Source organism: Nomascus leucogenys, chromosome 12, assembly GCF_006542625.1.
Source record: "Nomascus leucogenys isolate Asia chromosome 12, Asia_NLE_v1, whole genome shotgun sequence".
Taxonomy (NCBI): domain Eukaryota; kingdom Metazoa; phylum Chordata; class Mammalia; order Primates; family Hylobatidae; genus Nomascus; species Nomascus leucogenys.
Window position 1 is genome coordinate 55,795,833 of NC_044392.1, and position 23,807 is coordinate 55,819,639.

Sequence of the window (23,807 nt, forward strand, 5' to 3'; positions counted from 1 at the left end):
TGGGCTAATTAAGAAATAAGGGGTGGGGTAAATGTCAACAAAGGAAGAAGAAAGTGGTTTAAGATCAGGGCAGCAGAAAAATTAGAGAACAAGAATATCATAATATGGCTCCTGGTTTTCTTTATAAGAGGCAGTGGGAAGATCTGACTAGATGAAATGTATCAGCAACCAAACTGGCATCTAAAATAGAATGGGATAAATACTGTATGGGATTATTGGAGGCATATTAAGAAAGGACACCTAATTTATTTTGGGAAGAAGTATGGTAAGAGACGACTTTCTAGAGAAGGAGAATGGGGCATTCTAGGGAGAGTCAATGGCATGTGCAAAGGCATAAATAAAGACAGCGAGGCATATTTTGGAAATGTAACAGCTCGGTTCAGCTTAGCCCATAGGGTAAGCATAGACAACAGAGGAGACTTGAGGAATGAGAACTAGATTGGTACACTATCATAAAGGGACGTGTCTACCATGCTGAGGAGTTTAGACCATCTTAATGGCAGTGGCCAAGGATGGCATCAGATTTATAGTTTCAAGTGATCATTCAGGCCTTGGCATAAAAGATGTATTAGGAAGGAAGCCTGGAAGTAGGGAGATGAAAATAAGGAGCCATCAAAGGCAGAATGAAACTTAGGCAGATTTCAAGTGATTTTCAAGAAAGATGTGATCAGAGGTACCAGATAATAACTATTACTTAACACTTTCTTTGTTAGGAGCTTATTTCTCACACTGACCAAACCTTTTGAAGTAAGTACTCTTTACACCACTATATAAATAAACCTTACAAAGGATTCTGCTTTGAGGCATGAGAGAGTTAAGTAATTTGCCCAAAGTCACCGAGTTAGAAAGTAATAGAGCTAAGATTTGAACCTAGGCAGTTTGGCTCCAGAGTCTGTGCTCTTACACTATATTATCACCAAGAGGTCAAATAAATACCAAAAAATGTATTCTCGAATTTAACAATGAGGAACTTAATCATACAGGCAGAAGTAATTCCAGAGCACTGGGGACAGAAGCCAGATGGCCATATGGGTTAAAGAGTGTGTAAACCACTAGGAAGTAAAGACATAGAACTACTCTCACAAGTGCTTTTCTGGTTATTATGATGCTGAACTTCATGGCTTGTTTTAATTAAGACATCTTACAAGTGTCAAAATTTGGAAATATTTAGACACTGTGTACACTCTGGTTATTTAAATGTCTAACAATGGTTCTTGAGCATTTTGAGAAACCTTTGAAAATCTGTTGAAAGGTATGTGCCATTACTCTAGAAAAATGTTCCTGTGTACATGCACATCAAGTATCACATGCTGTTTCAGGCTGTTCAAAGACTACAAAGTCTGTCCATGACCTAATGGTCCATGTTCCCTCAGTTAAGAGCTCCAGAGATGAAGGATGTGGAACTCAAAGGTAAGTACCCAGAGCCTTGAAAACTCCATTTGTGACTTGGAAGAATTCTACAATTTGAATTAACTTTGTGGAGAGACATATATTTTTGAAAAATTGTGTGTATCAAAAAAATTTCGTATCAAATAATATTTTCCTGTAGTGCATTCAAGGATCTGGTTCCACAGCAAAAAATTGTTTTGGTCTCAGTTCCTCAAAATCACATTTAAGGAGCTTGAGATTTATATTTTCTACTTAATAAGTCTTACAAAAGCAAGTTAAGGAAAATGGACAATCATTTCTGCACATATAGAATTTAATAAAACATGTATAATAAAATATCTCATATTTTAAATTTCCACCTTATTGGTAGCTTTCATGACAAAGGGCTCGTGTGCCGGTGGCCATACGATTAAGGTTTTTGGTTAGTGTAGTTAGCAGAACTAGCTGACTCCTACCTGGTGGGTTTTTCTTTTGTTTGTTTGGTTGGTTGGTTGGTTTTTTCCCAGATGGCTCAGGAGGAAGGTAAATAGCAGTCATTGTATGTGTGACAGAGTTTGAGATAGAATGAGCATATTGAATCTCACATCCTATTCTTATTACTGTCAGGCAGGGTTGACCTAGCAGTATAAAACTATCTGAAGCAATTTAGTCACTCAGTTCTCATGAAGTTTATTTCAAGTACTGTAACAATTCATGTTTGGATTAGAAAAGTCACTAGAAATTTGACTTCCGTATAGTAATCTATACTTTTTTCTCTCATTTCCTTCATTTTTTGAGCCGTAAGTATAAGGCATTTTGCTGGTATTATTACAATTGTTATGAGGATTTTCTTTGCTTGCCCAAGGTCACATAGCTAGCAAGTTAAAGTAGATTCAAATCCAGGCCTGCTAGACACCAAATTATTATTTAAGAGTGCTTTTCACTACTCCTAAATAATGACACAGATATGTTTGTCTTACACATTTCACTTTATTGTCAAGTTATTAGTATGTTTATTTTCAAAAAGTATTTTTTTACAATTTCTTTTTATTATTCCGTACTTTTTAAATTTACTTCATTATCACGTCTTCCTTCTTTTTAAATAGTTTTTGCTTTTGTTATTTTGTTTTCCCTTTTTTACTCTTGGTTTGTAATACATCTTTCCTTATTTGCTCCTTTCTCATTTGATCTCAATGTTAATCCAACCGTTTTCCACATCTGATTCACTAAAATTTTAGCCCTTTAAAAAAAATTCCTGTTTTTCCTATTTCCTTTTGCCCATTCTCTTCTCCTTGTCTCACTTCTTTTATCTTTTTCCATTTTAGTTTCATTTTTTGTTTCTCTAGATGTTGTTTTTACATATGAGTTAATGTACTGCTACAATTTTGCATCTGTAAATTAGAGCTTCAGAATCAACTGAGTGTATTTATTCTTTATTTTTAGGCCTAAATTTATCTTACCTTTTATTGATTTTATAATATACTATGCTCTTTCATTTTAGTCTGCATATGTTAGCCAAAGAAGATACGCCCCTGTTTTAAGAAATCTCTGTAAAAAATGTCAAGCATGACAAGAATTCTTCAAGAAACAAGCTCCTCTAGTTTGTCTTCTATATTTAGAGCTTCAACAGTTACCTATATTACTGGTAACTCCCAAATATACCTTCAAACTTGTTTTTTGGGCCCAAGTTTTTTGCTTATGTATCTGTTTTGAATATCCCATAAATAATTGCATCTAAAATATACCTCCACTCCATTGCTTTCAAAGATAAAACCAAACCTGTGCTGCTGCTTATATTTCTAGTATTTAGGCGTCACCTGCCACCCTTTTACCTGAGCTACAAGTCACGAATTGCATTAGACTCCTCTGCTTTCTTCTTTCACCTCTAACTAGACTATTAACCAAAAATTTTTTAATATAACTTTCAAAAGGTATTTTGTTACATCATTTCCATCCTTTATGTTTGGGTTCAAGCACTCATTAACTTTAACATGGATTCTTGGAGTACCCTCCTTACGATTTTGTTAGACATGTCCCTCTTTTAGTCAGTACTACCATGATAATACCATGGATAATAATTTTTTTATTTTTTTTTGAGACAGAGTCTTGCTCTGTCGCCCAGGCTAGAGTGCAGTGGCGCGATCTCAGCTCACTGCAACCTCCACCTCCCGGGTTCAAGTGATTCTCCTGCCTCAGCCTACTGAGTAGCTGGGATTACAGGCACACGCCACGGTGCCTGGCTAATTTTTGTATTTTTAGTAGAGATGGAGTTTCACCATCTTGAACTCCTGACCTCATGATCCACCCTCCTCGGCCTCCTAAAGTGCTGGGATTACAGGCATGGGCCACTGTGCCCGGCCAGTAATTCTTTTTTTTTTTTTTTTGTGCTAATCATACTACATTTTCTTTAGAATAAAAGATCACATACTTCAGTTTGCCATTCGCAGTCTGGCCCCATTGTGCCATTCTAGACTTATCTCCTGCCACTCCCCACCAGCTTTGTTTTGTTTCAGCCACACTAAATAATCTAGCGTCTCTAACCAGTCAAACATTTTACCTTGTGCCTTGGCTCACTCTGTGCCCTTTCTCCAGAATATCTTTTTGTATACTTTTCTCCCATCCTTTTACCTTTAAACCTGCTGCTATGGTTTGGATGTTGTTTGGCCCCTCCAAAACTCATGTTGTAATTCAATTGCCAATGTAATAGTGTTGGGAGATGGTACTTTTAAGAGGTAATTAGGTTGCTAAGATTAACATCTTTCTCTTGACACTGAGACTGGGTTCTCATGGGAATGGTTAGTTCCCCAAGAGACTGAGTTGTTATAAAACAATGCTGCCTGTTCTATTTTGCGCTTTTTGTTTGCACAAACTCGGTCCCCTTCTGTTTCTCTACCATGTTTTGATGCAGCATGAGGCAGTCATGAGAAGCCACCAGATACAGCTGCCTGATCATGAATTTCCCAGCCAACAGAACCAAGTGCTAAATAAAACTCTTTTTAATAAGTTACCCACTCTCAGGTATTCTATTATTGCAATAGAGAACAGTTTAAGACACCTGCTAGGCTCCTAACCTTGAGGGGCTAGAAAACAAAGCCAGAGGTCCAATACCAGCCTCCACGGAGTTAGAACACACAGCTCATGAGTGCTGAGCTCAGCCTTGGCCCCTAAAATCTTCCAGAAATGAGGCTACTTGACTGAACCCATTATATACAACATTCAGACCCCCAAGGGCATCAAAGAAGACAAAAGCAGAAAAACCTATCCAAGAAACAGCAACTTCAAAGGTTGAAGCAACATCAGACCACACAGATGAGAACCAGCACAAGAACTCTGGCAACTCAAAAAGCCAGAGTGCCTTCTTACCTTCAAGCAACTGCACTATTTCCCCAACAATGGTTCTTAACCAGGCTGAAATGACAAAAACAGAGTTCTGAATATGGATAACCTGAGGAACATAGATGCAAAAATCCTCAATGACTCAGTTTGCTGGACTAGCAAACCAAGCCCAGCAGCATGTCAAAAACGAATCCACCACAATCAAGTAAGCTTTATCCCTGGGATGCAAGGTTGGTTCAACATATGCAAATCAATAAATGTGATTCATCACATAAACAACTAAAAACAAAAGCCACATGGTCATCTCAATAGATGCAGAAAGGGCTTTCAATAAAATTCAACATCCCTTCATGTTAAAAACCCTCAGCAAACTAGGCATTAGAGGAACATACTTCAAAATAAGAGCCATCTATGATAAGCCCACAGCCAACATCATACTGAATGGGTCAAATGCTAGAAATATTCCCCATGAGAACCAGAATAAGACAAAGATGCCCACTCTCACCAATCCTATTCAACATAGTACTGAGAGTCCTAGTCAGAGATAACAGGTAAGAGAAAGAAATATAAGACATCCAAGGAAAAGAGGAAGTCAAACTATCTCTGCAGACAATATGATTCTGTAGAAAACCCCATAGTCTTTGCCTAAAAGCTCTTTGATCTGATAAACAATTAGCAAAGTTTCAGGATACAAAATTAATGTACAAAAATTAGTGGCATTTCTATACACCAACAGCATTCAATCTGAGGGTCAAAATCAAGAATGCAATCTCATTCACAATAGCCATACACACACAAAAATACCTAGAAATACAGATAACAAGGGAGGTGAAAGATCTCTACAACAAGAATTACAAAACACTGCTCAAATCAGAGATGACACAAACAAATGGAAAAAGATTCCATGCTCATGGATAGGAATAATTAGTGTTGTTAAAATGGCTGTACTTCCCAATGCAGTTTATGGATTCAATGCTATTCCTATCAAACTATCAGTGACATACTTCACAGAAGTTAGAAAACTTTTAAAATTCATATGGAACTTAAAAAAGAGCCTGAATAGCCATAACAATCTTAAGCAAAATGAATAAAGCTGAAGGCATTACACTACCCAATTTGAACTATACTACAAGGCTTCGGTAACCCAAAACAGCATGGTACTGGTACAAAAACAGACACATAGACCAATGGAACAGAAAAGAGCCCAGAAATAATGCTGCACACCTATGATCTGATATTTGAAAAAAGTTGACAAAAACAAGCAATGAGAAAAGGACTCCCTATTCAATAAATGGTGCTGAAATAACTGGCTAGCCATATGCATAAGATTGAAACTGGACCCCTTATGCCATATACAAAAATCAACTCAAGATGAAGTAAAGACTTAGATATAAAACCTAAAACTATAAAAGCCCTGGAAGATAGCCTGGGAAATACTATTCTGGAATAGGACCTGGCAAAGATTTCATAACAAAGATGCTAAAAACAATTGCAACAAAAACAAAAATTGACAAATGGTATCTAATTAAAGAGCTTTGGCATAGCCAAAAACAAAACAGTGAACAGAGTAAACAGATAACTTACAGAATGAGAGAAAATATTTGCAAACTATGCATCCTACAGAAGTCTAATATCCAGAATTTATAAGGAACTTTATAAGCAATAAACAACCCCATTAAAAAGTGGGCAAATGACACGAACAGACATTTTTCAAAAAAAGACATACATGTGGCCAAGAAGCATATGAAAAGGTGTTCCACATCACTAATAATTAGAGAAATGCAAATCAAAACCACAATGAGATACCATCTCATACCAATCAGAATGGCTATTAAAAAGTCAAAAAGCAATAGATGCTGATGTGGTTGCAGAGAAAATGGAACACTTATATGCTGCTAATGGGAAAGTAAATTAGTTCAACCATTGTGCAAAGCAGTTTGGTGATTTCTCAAAAAACCTGAAACAGAATTACCACTTGACCCAGCAACTATTATTGAATATATACCTAAAGGAATATAGATTGTTCTGCCATAAAGACACATGCACGCATATGTTCATCGCAGCACTATTCACAATAGCAAAGACATGGAATCAACCTAAATGCCCATCAGTGGTAGTCTGGATAAAGAAAATGTGGTACATGTACACCATGGAATATACACAGCCATAAAAAAATAAGATTATGTCCTTTGCAGCAACACGGATGGAGCTGGAGGCAATTATCCCAAGCTAAATTATGTAGGAACAGAAAACCAAATACCGCATGTTCTCACTTATAAGTGGGAGCTAAACATTGAGTACACATGTACACAAGGGAACAACAGACACCAAGGCCTACTTAACGGTAGAGGGTAGGAGGAGGGAGAGGATAGAAAAACTACATATTGGGTACTATGCTTATTACCGGGTAACAAAATAATCTGTACACCAAAACCTTAAATAAAAGTTTTTTTAAAATGTAAAATAAAGCATGTAGCAAAACAAACAAGACACCTGGTAAAGTTCTGCTCTTCTTTCAAAGACCCAGCTCAAATGTCTCTTTTATAAAGCCTTTCTGACATTCTCATACCCTCCTTCTCTCTGACCTGGGAGAAGTTATGTTTTCATTCTCCCACAATAACTTGTTCATATTTCTATTATAAAACCTACAATTTAAACTAGCAGTCAGTGCATACTTGTTTGTCTCCTTGGCTATGTGCCTTATGAGATGCCTGAGATAGAGATCAATTATTATTCAATTTGAATCCTTGGCATTGGGTACAGTGGCTGACACATTGGAGGTGTGCAACAAATATTCGTGGTATAAGTTCATTGAATTACAGAGATGTATGCATAAGTTTTTTGGAACTGGGTTTCATGAATCATAGGTACACACAATTTGAATAAAAGAAGAAAACAAAGTGGGGCAAAATGGTGTAGGTCTAGTAATGAAATGGGAAAAGAAAGGCACATTGAAAAGTCACAACAAAAGAAAGAACCAGTACAATTATATCAACATACAGAAAACACATTGGAGAAGGGAAAAAAATACAGCAAGTGAAATTGATTCTTTGGTGGCAGAAACAATTTAAAGGTATGGGGGCAAAGAAGGAGAAGAAATTAAGGCCTAGAGATAAATTAGACTTGGGGAGAAAGCACAGAAGTCAAATACAGCAACAGATCTTGGACTGGGAATGTTTCCAATTGACCATTATACTTACGATTACTTTTATGTTGTGGAGACAATATTTAATGAGCATTTCAGATCTGTTAATTTTTTGAAAAAGTGACTCCAGTACAGTGATAAATACCGTGACCAGTATGCCATATAAAGTAAGAAATATGTTACCATACCCAAGAAACTGGTTTTACCGGCTGAATTTTGACCAACTGATGGCAATTTGTACCTGCTAAACTCCCAGTTTTTTACCTGCTGGTTGTGTAGGTAGGCAGTGAGATTTGTTGGACTGGGCATGCAGGGACAAGCAGTTAGGCCAATACATGGACTGAAGATTATATCTATTTATCTGCCTTTTGTTTAGCTATTTGCATAAATATGCAGAGTGGGTTTATTTGCACACTTAGAGCTTTAGAATAAAAGAACTTTGACTTTCAAATTGGTTTTTCTTGATTTTTTTTAATTTTTATACTCCACTTTTTCTTTCGTCTTTCTCAAACTCATTTTTCCCTAGTAGCAGAGTTGAGACTTAATATTACAAAACTCTGCTTGCTTTAAAGAATCTTCTAAGAAGAAGAAGAAAAGACACTAAAGAACTTCCAAGCAGAAGTTTAAGAAGTTCTGCTATAGCCCATCCACTTGTTTGTGGAATTTAAATATATCCGTTTTTGCCACAATAACAGCGTAGACTTGCTAGAATCATATACTAAGCAGCAGATTTATTTCTATAAATTATTGGACACTATGGTGTAAAATAGACATCGCTGAGGAGGGATGTAACTGCAACAGAAACAAATTACTTACATTGCATGCAGTAGGTAAGTGGGTGAAAAAAGCATTGAACTCTGAGTCGGGAGACAACTTCAAGGCCCAGCTCAGCGCTCTAGCAGAGCTTTAGGTAAGATTTTTAGGCACTATGTACTTCAGTTTCCCCATGTGAAAACGAGAATAACGTCTGTTCTGCCTACTTCACGTGGACTATTTGAGGATAAAAGAAGGTAAAATGCAATAATGGTCATGAAGATTTTATAAACCTTGAAGTGATGTACAAGTATACCATACTGTATCACTTTTATTACTATTATAACTGTTCAAAAAAGCATTTGTGACCAGTACAATCCTGCCTTTTCTCTGGAGACTAACATCCAGTTTCATAGTTATTTTACTTTTGATAGGGAAAAGGGAATTATTCCTGTTATATATTGCAATATTTAGGATCCTCTAGCAATTTCTCAGGCTATGACTTCATGTTCCCAGAAGAGGGCAGCAAAACTCCAAAGGCTCTGCCTTTTCCTCAATTAGAATGTCTAAAGCAGTTTTTCCTTGAGAGGAAAAGAACTATACTGTAAAGAATAGCCCTTTGGAAGTCAGTGTGGCGATTCCTCAGGGATCTAGAACTAGAAATACCATTTGACCCAGCCATCTCATTACTGGGTATATACCCAAAGGACTATAAATCATGCTGCTATAAAGACACATGCACACGTATGTTTATTGCAGCACTATTCACAATAGCAAAGACTTGGAACCAACCCAAATGTCCAACAATGATAGACTGGATTAAGAAAATGTGGCACATACACACCATGGAATACTATGCAGCCATAAAAAATGATGAGTTCATGTCCTTTGTAGGGACATGGATGAAACTGGAAATCATCATTCTCAGTAAACTATCGCAAGGTCAAAAAACCAAACACCGCATGTTCTCACTCATAGGTGGCAATTGAACAATGAGAACACATGGACACAGGAAGGGGAACATCACACTCGGGACTGTTGTGGGGTGGGGGGAGGGATAGCATTAGGAGATACACCTAATGCTAAATGACAAGTTAATGGGTGCAGCACACCAACATGGCACATGGATACATATGTAACAAACCTGCACATTGTGCACATGTACCCTAAAACTTAAAGTACAATAATAAAAAAAAGAATAGCCCTTTAAAAATGATGGTATTTAGGTGACAAAGCTGATCCTATTACAATAAATATCATAACATTCATTCCAAATAAGATTTTTCCTTTCCTCTGTCCTGCGAAGAAAATAATTGACTGTTTCTTTAATCTCATGTTAATAATTTGACTTATATTTCCAGAAACTCCTACCCATGTTTTTCCATTTAACTCTAGTTTGTAGATCTTACTTAGTACCAGTTTTTAAATAAATTGTTTTGTATGTGTAAGAGAAAAGGTGTTCAGGCCTGATTTATAGTTTAGGATGCCTACCTAAGTCCAAAGAGTGATCCTCAGCAGTGTCTAAATATGTTCCTATCATAGAGTATATGTTTGTCATTCAGATAAAATGTTGTCTACATCTAATCTTTCTCATTCTTTCATTATTCAAATATCCCCGTGCCTTTCTATCTTTAATCAGTGAATTATCTTGTAATGACAAGAGCAACTAACATTTGAACTGTTCTTAACTCACTTAGGCTGGAGATTGCAATTTTTTGTGTGTGTGTGAAAAAATCAGACCTTGGTGATAACTTGAGCAGTAGGCCATAAGTAACTCCCACAAGCTTAGCATTCCAGTAATGAAACACTAGGCATATTAATAGCATATAAGGTGCTCTCACAGACGTGTTTTCCCTTTGATACTCACCATAGCCCTGTGAAGTTGATAGCTACTATCCCCCATTTTACAGATACATTTTCTAATCTGTAATCAAAATAGCTGCTCTTTGCTTGAAAAAAAGTCCAGAGGGACACCCTATATGTCAAGAGAGCTCCAGGGGGTGGGTACTTTCTTTCATAATTGCTAGAAGAGCCAATTCTGAATGTGAGGCTTTTTCTGTCTGCTTTATTACAACCAGAGATGGAATAGGAAGGCTTTCAGTTACAGTTTATCAATTCCTTCTGCTTTTGCCAGTTAATCTCTAGCTTTACTCTTTTGAAAAAACTACCTGTTTCCCACTCCACTTCTGCTACCACCACTACCAAGTCAGAGTCCTCTTTCTATTCCAGCCAAACCTCTTCCTGTTCTTGAGAATTGCATCACATTCTTGGCTTAACGTAACTAACACCCCCACATTGGCACCAGGGAGTGTGTAGCCCTTCTTTATTGGCTGAAAGTTCTTGTCTGGTGAGCATGGAATAAGTCACTCACTTCCTGAATTTTAGCCCTGGCTAAATTTGCTTCTGGAAAAACATATATGTATTCCTCAGATTTTTGTCTGTTTGTTTGCAAATCTCCTTCACTCCAGCCCCGTCCTGGAATGAGCAAGATTTACCAAATAGGGACAGCGTGAACGGGAATTTAGAGGGTAGAGGTAGAGGGAAAAGGAATAGTATGTGTAGCTTGTTGAATGAGATGTCTGCTCTTGCTGTTTCCATTTCTTCACTTCTCACACAATTTTTAACCCAATCTAAACTAGTATCAGCTCCCATTGTATTGAAAGGGCTTTCACTCAGAACACTAATGCCTCCTCACCTCCCATATTACTAAATCCAGTGGATACATCAGTCTTTATCTTACTTGGCATCAGGGTAGCATCTGATGCTTTTGATCACATCCTCTTTGATAGACTCACTCTTCCTTTGCGCTATTATTTTTTCCCTATCTTAGTCATGCATCTTCAGCATCCTTTGCAAGCTCCTCTTTATCTACTCCTAAAGTACTGGTGTTCCTCAGAACCCTGTTCTACATCAGCCTATTTTCTCTGTAAACATTTTCTGTGAGAAATATTATCGCTTTCCATGGCATTATTGAGATCTATCTGCCAATTATTTCCAAATCTCTATCTTCCCTGAACTCTTTCGACTGCTTTCTAGAACTTCTTCAATTAGAAATTCCTGAAAGCCTATTAGCCAACTCCCTCCCTCAAACCTATTCCTCCAATAATGCTCCTTATCCAAACATATGCCACACCATCTACCCAGTTTTTCTAGGCAGAAATGTAGGATTCATCCTTAATGCCTCTTTTGCTCACCTTCCACATTCAGTCAATAACCAAATTCAGTATAATCTACATATTTGAATCCATCCACTTCTCCCTGTGCCCACTGGCCTAAGTGATCACCATCTATGTGGCGTTTTGCACATCCCTTTGCTAGTTTCTTGCCCCCAGGTTTACTCCCCTTGGATCATTTTCCACTAACCACTAGATGGTTCTTTATGTAAATGCAGTCCTGTAAATTCACCACTTGTGTTTAAAATCCTTTAGTTGCTTCTCACTGTCCTTAGGATGGAGTCCGAACTTCTTATCACCGTTCATAAGCCTCTCATGATCAGTAACTTGCCATCAGTCTGAACTCCACTCACACTGACCTCCAGTGTTTCAAACATACCGTGCTTCCTTTTGCCTCTAGGCCTTCACAGATGCTGTTTCCTCTGCTCGGAGCATTCTACTGTAGGGCCTCTAACATCTGTAGACTAAATTCTAGCCTCAAATTACCAGTTATCTTATTCCTGAATCAGAACTGAACTGGGATACTTAATTTTTTTTATTAATTCTTGAATTAAGGCCAGGATTTATATTATCCTATATATTTCTTTGAAAAATGCAAAGATATTTTCTAATGAAACTGTATTTGAACTAATTAACTTAGGGTTCAGTTTTTAAAAATCATAGCTGAATGTAAACTGGAACGTATTTTTTTTCATGGTACTGGAATGTTTTCTTGGTTGTTATTCATCATGACATTCTAGCTTTGGAATTTTTCATTTCCAGCTGACTTCTAGCAGTCTCTTTTCTTACCTCTCAACCCCTTACCCTCTGGTTGCCCTATACTTGCCCCTAGATGGATCCAGTTTGCATGCAGTGGTAGCTGCTGTGAGGCTGCGGTTAAATAGAGCTGCTCAGACTGCAACAGGAAAGCATTGAATCGAAAGCAAAGGGGAGGAAGCACAAACCGATACCCACCACAAAGCTGCTGAGTGCCCAGCATGACCCAAGCCGCACCCTCTGATGAGGAGTCTTGTGGAGGAGTAAGAAGCCACAGACTTTAATAAACCATCAGCACAGCCTGTCCTCCACTTCCCTGGTCCAGCCTTCCCGGATCACCATGAGTATCACCAGGTACTGACCTAGGAAGCTGGGTGATGACAGAAAAGTGACCAGAAATGTAGAGTCCAGACGAAGGTACCCGAAATGAATGACTAGACCATTTTATCTCAAACTCCCTACACAGTCCAGCGTGGTGAGCATGAAGGTCCGGGGCATGAGAATGTTTCTGAGGAGCTCCCTGCTTGGGGTGATTCCCAGATGAAGACTCCTAAAAATGTTCCCTAAAAATGCCTTTGCTACCTGCCTGAAAGGCTGCTTCTAGTAGTGGCCAAAACAACTTATACAAATTTTATAACTAAAAATAAAGCCCTTGTGAGATACAGTTAAGAGTACTTTAAATATACACTAAGGTATGATGACTATTTTTAGATTCTTTCCTGACTTCAATGGAGGGAGGAGAAAGGAAGGAGATGGAGCAGCAAAGACATATGTTACCTACTTGATGATTTTGCTCATGGCCTACCCTGTTTACATTTGTCCCCTTTGCTATCAAAGGAGATATTAAGGAATTATAGGAAAGAGAATGAAAAGTGTGGAAAAATATATAGGAACTAAGTGTAGATTTTAAACACTGGTAAGGTGGAGAACTCCTTGGAACTCTAGAGCTTCACAGTGGCTCTATAATTCACCTGTTCAGGTTCACTACCTCAGAATCTGAGAAGGTGAGATCTGGGCCCTACTTTTGCAGCTGAAAGGTCAGAACACAAAGAATAGAGGTGACTGATTCAGTCTGGAGGAAAGGTTGCTTGGCTTGGCTGGAAGTGGGCACTTGTGTCATCATAGAGTGCCAACCTCACACTTCAGATAACAGAACAGGAAATATTGTTAGTGCAGGTGGGAGAACAGAGGACTGACTGTGTATCCAAGACCATTAAGTTATTCAGTCACCTCTTTGCGTTGTACTTTCTATCCTACAAGGGACCAGAACTGGCTGTGGGGAGCTTGGGCAATAGATGAAGCAGGCCAGTCCCTTTTCCTTGCAGCTTTCTTGTCCCTCCTATCAGGTTCAGCTTCTTTAATCTGCTCAACCCAGAAAGTCTTCCAAGATTGACATCATTACCAAAGTTTAAATGGAAGAATCTGAGGCATTGTGATAGGAGACAAAGGTAACAATTCTGGAGTAGAGAACTGTCTCTCACAAGGCCTCTCTACTACAAGTGGTAAAAATTTGTGCTTTATTTTAACAACCACAACAACAGTGAATTGGAAAGGATCTAATAAAGGAAACAGAACAGAATTTGTAGTCAGACGACTTTGTTTTGAAACCATTCTTCCTTTCTTCCCTTCCTCCCTCCCTCCCTTCCTTCTTTCCTTCCTTCCTTCCTTCCTTCCTTTCCTTCAGAAAGGAAAGGACAGGGAGGATAGCCATAGAATGGGAAGCTCCTTAGACCTCAGAGGAATGCCGCAAGCTTCCCAAGTCTGAGTGCCTGCCCAGAGTTTGCCTACTTTCTTCAGTAGTCAAGGACATTCCTCAAGTTGTGTTTAATATCTATGCATGATCCAAACTGCAGTAGGTGGGTGACTGCATTCCCCAGGTGCAATCTTTCAGCATGTGACCTGATTTAGTACATTACATTCCTTAGACAAGGAAAAAATAGCGATATGAATACAAAGAGGGGGAGGCAGACAGTGTAAGCTACTCTAAAACGCTTAGTTATGAAAGAAGAAAGATTGGCTAGAAAGCATGTGTAGTAAGGAATGAATTCCATTTTTTTAGTTGAGAGAGGTTCAGGAATGTTTATATACTTGAGGAAAAAGCATAATGAGAGATCTTAACAAGTCACTTCATTCCTAAGCTTTGATACCCCCATCCGAGGTGAGGAGGAGAGGAGAGGAGTTTCTATAAAGATTAAAATTAAATTAAAATCATATGCACGGTAGTGGCTTATATGCCACAAAGCCCTTTACACATGTTAATTATTATAACTATTATCATCTAGTGACTGTACAGATGAGTAAGCCCTGGTCACAGCTGTTCTATCTTTTCTACCCTATATGACAGAGCTGTCAAGAGGAGACAGGCTCTTGAGTAGGCAGGGCTAAGACACATAAATAAGAGGCTAACACTGGTGTGATTTGTATCTTGACATGCTTTGAGCTTTTGGAGGATGGTGTGTGTATGTGTGTGACTTACTAGACGCAATGAGTTACCATTATATTATTTATTTCAACTTGCCCTGTATTCTTATTTTAAAAATCTTACTTAAAACATAGACACATGTCAAATCCAACATGTCTCTAAAAAGATCTAATGTTTGGAGAAAATTTTAGAAATATTCACAAACTATGCATCTGATAAAGGTCTATTCAGAATCTATAAGGAACTTAAACAATTCAACAAGCAAAAAATAACCCCATTAACAAGTGGGCAGGCCGGGTGCAGTGGCTCACGCCTGTAATCCCAGCACTTTGGAAGGCTAAGGCAGGCAGATCACTTGAGGTCCGGAGTTCAAGACCAGCCTGGCCAACATGGTGAAACCTCCCCTACTAAAAATACAAAAATTAGCCAGGCGTGGTGGTGCACACTTGTAATCCCAGCTACTCAGGAGGTTGAGGCAGGAGAATCGTTTGAACTCGGATGGTGGAGGCTACAGTGAGCCGAGATGGTGCCACTGCATTCCAGCCTGGGTGACAAAGTAAGACTCCGTCTCAAAAATAAATAAATAAATAAATAAATAAATAAATAAATAAATAATAAAATACATTTAAAAAGTTGGAAAAGGACATGAACAGATACTTTTCAAAAGAAGTCATACAAACAGACAACAAACATGGAAAAATACTCAACGTCACTAATCATTAGAGAAATGCAAATCAAAACCACAGTGACATACCATCTCATACCAATCAGAACGGCTATTATTAAAAAGTCAGGCCGGGCTCGGTGCCTCACACTTGTAATCCCAGCACTTTGGGAGGCCAAGGAAGATGGATCACCTAAGGTCAGGAGTCTGAAACCAACTTGGCCAACATGGTGGAACCCTCTCTCTACTAAAAATACAAAAATTAGCCAGGTGTGGTGGCACATGCCTGTAATCCCAGCTACTCAGGAGGCTGAGGCAGGAGAATTTCTTGAACCCGGATGGCAGAGGTTACACTGAGCCAAGATCGCACCATTGCACTCCAGTCTGGGTGACAGAGCAAGACTCTGTCTCAAAAAAAAATAAATAAAATAAAAAATAATAGTCAAAAGCCACAGTTGCTGGCGAGGCTACCAAGAAAAGGGAATGCTTGTATATTGTTGGTGTGAATGTAAATTAGTTCAGCTACTGTGGAAAAGTAGTTTGGTGATTTCTCAAAGAACTTAAAACAAAATTACCATTCAACCCAGCAATCTTCATTACTGAGTATATATCTAAAGGAAAATAAACCAAAAAGACACATGCACTCACATGTTCATCACAGCACTATTCACAATAGCAAAGAAATGGAATCAATCTAGGTGTTCATCAACAGTGGATTGGATTTTAAAAAATGTGGTATATACATAGTATGGTATAATACACAGTAAAAAAAAAAGAGTGAAATCCTATCCTTTGCAGCAACATGGTTGGAGCTAGAGGTCATTATCCTGAGTGAATTAAGGCAGAAACAGAAAACCAAATGTGTTAGTAAGATCTCACAAGTGGGAGTTAAGCATTGGGTATTCATGGACATAAAGATGACAACAGTAGGCACTGGGGACTACTAGAGGCAGGAAGGAGGAAGGGGGACAAAGGTTGAAATACTTACCTATTGGTCACTATGCTCATTATCTAGGTGAGGTGATCATTCACACCCCAAACCTCAGTATTATGCCATATACCCATGTAACAAACCTGCACATGTACTCCTGAGTCTAAAATAAAAGTTAAAACTATTTTTTAAAATAACTAAATAGGCCGGGCATGGTGGCTCATGCCTATAATCCCAGCACTTTGGGAGGCCAAGGCAGGTGGATCACTTGAGGTTAGGAGTTCAAGACCAGCCTGACCAACATGGTGAAACCCCATCTCTGAAAAATACAAAATTAACTGGGCGTGGTGGCGTGCCCCTGTAATCCCAGCTAATTGGGAAGCTGAGGCAGGAGAATTGCTTGAACCCGGGAGGCAGAGGTTGCAGTGAGCCGAGATTGAGCCATTGCACTCCAGCCTGGGCAACAAGAGTGAAACTCCGTCTCAAAAAAAAAAATTAAAATTAAAAAATAAATACATAAACAAAATTAAAAGTTACCATGTTGAAAAACACTAATCCATCTTGAGATGCAAGGATCTATACAAATAAGAGTATACACTTGAACTTCAGGTTACATAAAGGAGCAGTTTCTGTTTGTAGGTGGGTGGAGTTAACTTTTTGTGTTTCTTTCTGGCTCATTACAGGATCACATCATAATTTTCCTTTGATACAAATTTGGCAACAGGAATCATAATTCTTTTTCCAGCTGACTACAGTGCTTGTATACTTTTAACGAATAATCCCTGTGAGTTGTATAAGGCCTTATATATTCAACAAATCAGTGAAGTTTTTATCCTCTTAATATTGACTTTGTTGCTTTGCTTTAAACCACTTCAGCCCCAGTTCTACGCAGTTGCAGTAAAGATATCAGCAAATGGCACTCCCCCATTTCCTTTCTGTTTTACCCTTGGTTTTTCAACAATGAGATGATTGTGCCTTCATTTCTGGGTGCATCCCTTCACCTATTCCTTATTTCCCTTCTCCATCCCTTACTCCTTCCTTCTCTTCCCCAGGCCTTCACAACCTCTAGATTTTATTACTAGCAACTTCTTAGGCCAATCCCATAGCATCCCCTTCATGCATTACATGAACAAATTTTTTGAGGGTGCTGAACCAAACAATCAGGTGTCTTTTTTCAAGAGTGAACAAGAAACCACTTTTTAAAAACAGTTTTATTGAGATATAATTTGTATTCTGTAAAATTCTCATTTAAAGTGTACAATTCAATGGTTTTTAGTATATCTATTTAGCTGTGCACCCATCACCATAATTAATTTTAGAATATTTTCATCATCTCCAAAAGAAATCTTGTATTCATTAGCAGTCACTCATCAATTCTATTCTCCCATACCCCACCCCTTTATTCCCTCTAGTCCTAGACAAACACTAATCTGCTTTCTGTTTCTATGGATTTGCCTATTCTGGACATTTTATATAAATGAGATCATATAATATGTGGTCTTTTGTGACTGGCTTCCTTCACTTAGCAGAATGTTTTTGAGGTTCATCTATATTGTAGCATCTATCTGTACCCCATTCCTTTTTATTGCCAAATAATATTTCATTGTATGGATATTTCACATTTTGTTTATCAGTTCATCAATTGATGACATATGGGTAGTTTCTACTTTTTGGCTATTGTGACTAAAGTTTCTGTGAACATTTGTGCAAAAGTTTTTGTATGGAAATATGTTTTCATTGCTCTTGGGTAGATTCCCAAGATAAAAGAATTGCTGGGTCATATGGTAACTCTATTTTTAGCATTTAGAGGGACTGTCAAACTTTTCCAATGTGGCTACACCATTTTACTTTCCCACTAGCAGTGTGTGAGCTTTCCAATTTCTCCACATCATTACCAACAAGTATTATTTTCTGCCTATATTATTATAGCCATTCTAGTGGGTGAGAATTGATGTCTCATTGTGCTTTTGATTTATATTTTCCTAGTGACTTTTCATGTGCCTATTTGTATATTCTTCTCTTGAAAAATATCTTGTAATCCTTTGCCCATTCCTGACTTAGATCATTTGTCATTTCTTATTGATTTGTGTTTTTTATATTCTAGTCCCTTATCAGATAGTATAATTTGCAAATATGCTCTCCGATTCCGTGGGGCTGTTCTTTCACTTGTTGGTGTCCTTTGAAGCACGAAAGTTTTTTATTTTGATTAAGTTCAACTTATCAACTTTTTTTTCTCTTTTATTATTTGTGCTCTTGATGTTGCATCAAAGAAATTACTGGCTAATTCAAAGTCACAAAGATTTACTGCTTAACTCAGGTCAAAAGAGTTAGTTTTCTTCTAAAAGTTTTATATTTTAGCTTCTACATTTTGGCTTATGGTTCACTTTGAGTTAATTATTGTGTACGATCTTAGGGGTCCAAATTAATTCTTTTGCATGTGGATATCCAGGTGCCCAGCACCACTTGTTGAAAAAACCATTTTTTTCCCCATTGAATTGTCTTGGCTCTTTTGTTGAAAATCAATTGATTGTAACTGTTAGGGATTATTTGTGATCCTCAGTTCTGTTCCATTGATCTGTATGTTTATCCTTATGTCAGTAACATACTGTCTTTGTTACTGTAGTTTTGTTGTAAGTTTTGAAATTGGGAAGTGTGAATCCACCAACTTTGTTCTTCATTGTTTTGGCTTTTATGAGTCCCATGCATTTCCATATACATTTTAAGAGCAGCAGAAATTGACAAGTTGATTCTAAAATTCATAAAAAACCCTCACTTCTAAGAAACAATTAAAATATTTTCTTTCCAACCTAGGATGAAATTGGATAAGGAGGACTGAGCAGGTACAGTTTTGAGTTGTGGTGTTGGGGGATGGGTCATTTGAAAGGGGGACCAACCTGATGGAGGAGGGGAATAAAGGAGCCACAAAGTTTGGTAAACTTCCCACCCTGGTGAGAGGAATGTTTGTTCAGAGGAGGCAGTTTGTTCTAACACCAGGGAATATTATGAAAGATAATTGATATTGTAAAGTCCATTGATCTCCCCAGAAGACAAAAAGGTCTCTAAGTAAGCAGTATTGTTAGCTTGTTGATTCTTAAAGAAGAAGATTTTCATCCAACTAAGGGAAGCAGCTGGGCCTTTCTCAGGGCTGTAAGACGGGAAAAAAAATGAAGAAATTCCTCTCTATCTTTTCTTACCTTGGGTAAGAGAGCCCTGTGGCCAGCCCTAACTTTTGTCCATTTTTGTTACCTTTCCCTTTTATAAGCTCCCCAAAAACAGAGAGGGGAGAGAGAGAAAAAGAAGAAAACCATAGTGGGAGAGAGGGTTAGAGATCCTGGGGATGGGGGAGGAATTCTGGAGCATTTCAAATTAAAGATCCCTAACGTACTATGGGTGGCACCTACTAAGTAATATGACGACTTGTAGCAAGAGTCATAAGGATGATCACATCTTCAACTCAGTAATCCAACTCCTGGGAATTTATGTAAGGAAATAAGACATGCAAAAACTGTGAGTGGGAATGTTAATTAAAATATTACCTATAATAGTGCAAACAGGAACAACCTAAATCACCAAACTAGAGGCATGTTTTATGACATCATGGCATGTAAAGATGGCAGATTATAATACTAGCTTCACTGTCAAAATATACTCTGAATTGCATCACTTTTCACTGCATTCTGTGTTACTCTGGATCAAGTCACTATTATCCCTTACCTGAATTATTGCAATGGCCTCCCAACTGGCATTTCTGCTCTCACCCTCGTTCCCCACCCCCAGTCTACTCTCAACACAGCACTCTTAGCAGTCCTTTAAAAACTTAAATGTAAAATTCATATGGAATCATAAAAGGGCCTAAATAGCCAAAGCAATCCTAAGCAAAAAGAACAAATCTGGAGGCATCACATTACCCAACTTCAAATTATACTGCAAGGTTATAGTAATTGAAACAGCATGGTACTGATATGAAAGTAGATGCATAGACCAGTGGAACAGACTAGAGAACCTAGAAGTAAAGCCAGATACTTAGAACCAATTGATCTTCAACAAAGCATACAAAAACATAAACTGGGTAAAGGACACCCTATTTAGTAAATGGTTCTGTGAAAACTGGATAGCCACTGGATAGAAGAATGAAACTGGATCCATCTCTCTCACCACATACAAAAATCAACCTAAGATGGAATAAAGACTTAAATATAAGACCTGAAACCATAAAAATTCTAGAAGAAAACATAGGAAAAATTCTTCTGGAATTTGGCCTAGGCAAAAAAATTATGACTAAGACCCCAAAAGCAAATGTGACAAAAATTTAAATAAATAAATGGAACCTGATTAAACTAAAAGGCTTTTGTGCAGCAAAATATATAATCATCAGAATAAAGAGAAAACCCACAGAGTGGGAGAAGATATCTGCAAGTATCCATTTAAGAAAGGACTAATATCCAGGATCTACAAGGAGCTCAAACAAATCAGCAGGAAAAAAAAAACAAATAATTCCATTAAAAAGTGGGCAATTTACATGAATAGATGCTTCTCAAAAGAAGATATACAAATGGCCAATAAACATGGAAAAAAGTTCAACATCACTGATCATCAGGGAAATGCGAATCAAAGCCACAATGAGATACCACTTTACCCCAACCAGAATGGCCATTATTAAAAATCCAAAAAGCAATAGATGTTGTCACAGATGTGGTAAAAAGGGAACGCTTATACACTGCTAGTGGGAATGTAAATTAATGTAACATCTATGGAAAACAGTATGACGATTTCTCAAAGAACTAAAAGTAGCAATCCCACTGTTGGGTATCTACCCAAAGGAAAATAAGTCATTATATCAAAAAGGAAAAGAAGTCATTATATCTGCACATGTATATTTATCGCAGCACAATTGACAATTGCAAAGGTATGGAACTAACCTAAGAGCCCGTCAACCAATGACTGGATAAAGAAAATGTGGTATATATACGCCATGGAATACTACTCAGCCACAGAAAAGAATGAAATAATGTCTTTTTAAAAATTTTATTATTATTATACTTTAAGTCTTAGGGTACATGTGCACAATGTGCAGGTTTGTTACATATGTATACATGTGCCATGTTGGTGTGCTGCACCCATTAACTTGTCATTTAGCATCAGGTATATCTTATAATGCTATCCCTCCTCCCTCCCCCCATGAAATAATGTCTTGCACAACTTGGATGAAGCTGGAGGCCATTATTTTAAGTGAAATAACTCAGGAATGGAAAACCAAATGCCATATGTTCTCACTTATAAGTGGGAGTTAAGTTATAGGTACACAAACGCTTACAAAGTGGTACAATGGACATTCGAGATTCAGACAGGGGAAGGTTGGGAGGAAGGTGAGGGATAAAAAACTGCATATTGGGTACAATATATACTACTTGGGTGACAGGTGTACTAAAATATCAGACTTCACCACTATACAATTCATCCATGTAACCAAATACCACTTATACCCTAAAAGTTATTGAAATAAAAATATATTTAAAATTTAAAAAAGAAAACCTAAATGTGTCATCCACTACTCAAAAGTTTCCATGGCTCCTTCTCATTTAGTATAAAAGACAATGTCTTTGATTAGTCCTGGGCCCTACCTCATCTGTCCTCCATCTGTGGCCTCATCTGATATTTTCTTCCTTTAACTCCATTTTGAACATATAGGCCTCTTAACTGTTTCTTGAATATACCAGGCCTCCTCCTGCCCCAGTGACTTTTGACTCTTCCCTCTGCCTCAGTCTCTTCTCCCAGATATCCATTAGTTTGTTCCTTCACTGCCTTCAGATCTTTGTTCAAATGTAACCAATGATACTTTCTTTTCCTGACCATCGTATTTAAACTTGCTATCTTCCTCCCATCCCTCAGCCTGTAGCGTATCCTGTTCTTCTTCCTTGCCTTATTCTTCTAACGCTTGTCATTTTACCTGACTTATTTTTCTGGGCTGTTGTCTATTCCTCCCCCTGAAACCTGTGCTCTATGAGAGCAAGGATTTTTGTATTTTGCTCACTACTATATCCTCAGTGTCTTGACTATTCCTGGCACAGAGTAGCTGCTTAATAAATAATTTACTGAATGAGTGAATACATCCACAAAAGTAGTGATTATGAAAATTAGGTCATAATTTGAAAAGTGGAAAGTATGTAACTGTAAGCTGTGATGTGCACAGTGGCTGTGGCAATGTGATGTAGCACAGTCTGGGAGCTGCAGATGAGAGAGATCTGGATTTGAATCCTGAGTCCACTACTTCCTAGTTATGTGAACTTTGGCAAGTGTACCTAACCTCTCAGTTTCATCATCTGTGGAACAGGTAGGATAATGCCTCCTTCATAGTATGGTGAAAATTAAATGAGAAGATGTAGGAAAAACCTGGCACATAATAGGTGTTCTACGAACATTAACTCTCTCTCTTCTCCTAAAGAATATACACACAGTGGGTAAGAACTGCAAAATAATTGGGTGTTTCAAAGACAGGGATGATGCACTTTTATAAAAAATTTTAATACACAAGTCCTCTCTAAGCATGGATATATATATAAAAAGAGTGCCAGACTAGGAGTATGGCAACCTGGGTTCTGGGTTCACCTCTGATACAGGCTGTGTGACATTAAGCAAATCCTAACCTCTTGGGACTGTTTTTTCATCTGCAGAATGAAGAGGTAGAATTTAGCAAGTTTGAGTCCCATCAATGCTTAAAATTCTGTAATTCAGAAAGGCAGGCCATTCTACCTAGTTTCATCTCGCTTTAGCTCAGCCTTATTCAAATATGCTGGCCAGATGTTTCTAATCTTACACATAAAAGACTCTGTATTTGGTATTCAGAGGCCAAAAGAAACTGGACAATTTAAGAAAAGTACTAAGCAGATGAGTTTTCCTTCTGTCTGATTCTTAAACAGCTACATGACTATGATTCAAACTTAAGAAAACAGGAAAAGAAAAGCAAGTATGCATATTTAGGTTTGAATCAGCTATGTGAATATTTAGCCATGAAGAAAAGTGTGTTTTTTTGTGTGTTTTATTAATTATTATTTGTACAACAACCAAAAAGTAGACGTCAGCAGTTTTCAACTGTAACTATAACCTTGTACCATGTGGCTGTGGGCCGAAGTGCAGGAGGGAGTAGCTGGAAGGGAATCTGGCTAGAGCCTTCCCCTGCTCTGGAAAGCTCGTGGCTTTGTTTTTTTCACATTGCTACACCGAGGCGGAGGAGAGGAGGATGTTTGGGTTTACAGGCCACC

The 23,807-nt window shown here is 37.9% G+C and overlaps 1 protein-coding gene across 1 annotated transcript in view; it reads left to right on the forward strand.

Annotated features, from left to right (window-relative positions):
- The window catches only part of LOC115837636 (putative neuroblastoma breakpoint family member 7), a 655,832-nt gene that overhangs the window by 311,964 nt on the left and 320,061 nt on the right, over positions 1-23,807 (forward strand).